Source organism: Nannospalax galili, unplaced genomic scaffold (genome assembly GCF_000622305.1).
Source record: "Nannospalax galili isolate Female #2095 unplaced genomic scaffold, S.galili_v1.0 scaffold32, whole genome shotgun sequence".
NCBI lineage: Eukaryota > Metazoa > Chordata > Mammalia > Rodentia > Spalacidae > Nannospalax > Nannospalax galili.
In genome coordinates, this window is record NW_008335297.1 from 1,413,558 (window position 1) to 1,415,152 (window position 1,595).

Consider the following 1,595-nt stretch of genomic DNA (forward strand, 5'->3'; position numbering starts at 1 on the left):
TCCTCCCCTCTTTCTCTCTCTGGCAATGCTGGCCTGCGTGGATTTCCTTTTAAAAATAGCAAGCGAGACAGATACCAGTTGACTCTGGGTGTGGGCGTAGTATCAAGTAAGTGGTTCTTTCACTAGGGAGAAAAACATTGGATTAAAAAAAAAGTTTTCATGCCTATGCGTGTGTTGTCCGCTCGAACGTGAGGGCACGGGTGCGTGCAATGCCTGCCTAGGCCAGGAGAGGGTACTGGCTCCCCTGGAACTAGGGTTACAGTCGGTTGTTAGTCTGATACTGGAACCGAGCCTGTATCCTCTGGAAAAGGAGCTCGTGTTTTTAACCACTGAGCCATCTCCGTTAGCCGACGAGGGGGTATTTTAAATGATCATAAAAACGTGCTGTTCCCAGACCCACCAAGGAGCACCAGCTCCAGGATCTCACCGGAAGGGCGGGGTCACCTCAGCGTCCAGCAGAGGGCGAAGCACCTAGAGGCAGGCAGGGGGTCGCTGTTTGCAGGGAGCTTAAAATGAAGTTCTTGGTCCAGATTGGACGTTGGACCACCCACACTTTCAGCTTGCGCTACGGAAGAAAGGAGGTTGAAATCAAACTGTTTAAGAAAACGGTTGTCCAGCCAACCGTCACCGAGAGGACTTAAATTCAGGGGGAAACTGGGTAAAGGGACGAGGTGCTTGAAAGTGCCCTTTCCCTAAAAAGTCTCCACCGGCGCCGCCAGAACAGGCACGGACGGGGTTCGAACCCGTGATCTTCGGTTTACGAGACCGACGCCTTACCACTTGGCCACCGCGCCTGCATCAGGATGGCGGCTGCGCGAGCCTCTATGCTGGCGTCGCTCCCGTGCGCGCGCCCCGCGGCACGAGCGGAGCGCGGCGGCCCCGCCCCTCGTGGGCCGCTTGCGGGATTCCGTGCGCGGGCGCGCGAGCCGGCCGCTCCAAACCCGCTGTGGGTCTCTGCGACCGCGGCCCGCGGGGACCCGGAAGTAGCTCCCGGACCCGCGGAGCGCTCGCTGGGCGTCTGTGTATCTCCGGTTCGAATCTCCGCTCGCCCAGTGGTCGAACGCTCTTCCACAGCTGTTCTTCGAGGCTGTTTCCGCTCTGGAAGAGTGGGGTCCCCTACCCACTAGGAGGTTGTCATTATTAGGGCGGCCTCGGCTGCCCCGTTCAGAGTACCCAGTCAGCAAAGGTTGTGAAGCAAGGCGTCGATTTTGCAAAATAAAAACCCCAACTAGTTCTCCGGACTGCCGCTGTGTGGCTTAGGGTGTCCCTTGATCCCAGCACCAACACCCGGATCCTGCTAGAAATACAATTTGTTGAACGCTCAACTTTGGGGGTGTAGCCCCTGCTTGTAGGTCCCCCTGCAGGGCACGCTTAACGTCCGAGGTCTGAGCTGCAAGAGTCTGGACATTCATGCTCATCGATTGCAACGTGCCTTTTAATTTTTATGTAAATGGACTGGTTGTTTTCATCTGCACTTTTTTTTCGTATAGTAATATATGGTGCGTTAATTCAATGGCTTTTAGTAGATAATACAATATAGTCACCACAATTATTGCTAGCCTATTATTTGGTAAATACAAATTTCTACTGTTTAT

General features: G+C 54.4%; 1 non-coding gene across 1 annotated transcript; it reads right to left on the reverse strand.

Moving 5' to 3' along the window:
* Window positions 1-722: 722 nt before the first annotated feature.
* On the reverse strand, window positions 723-794 carry Trnat-cgu. The gene has a single exon. It is a non-coding gene; the product is annotated as a tRNA-Thr (tRNA).
* Window positions 795-1,595: the final 801 nt, after the last annotated feature.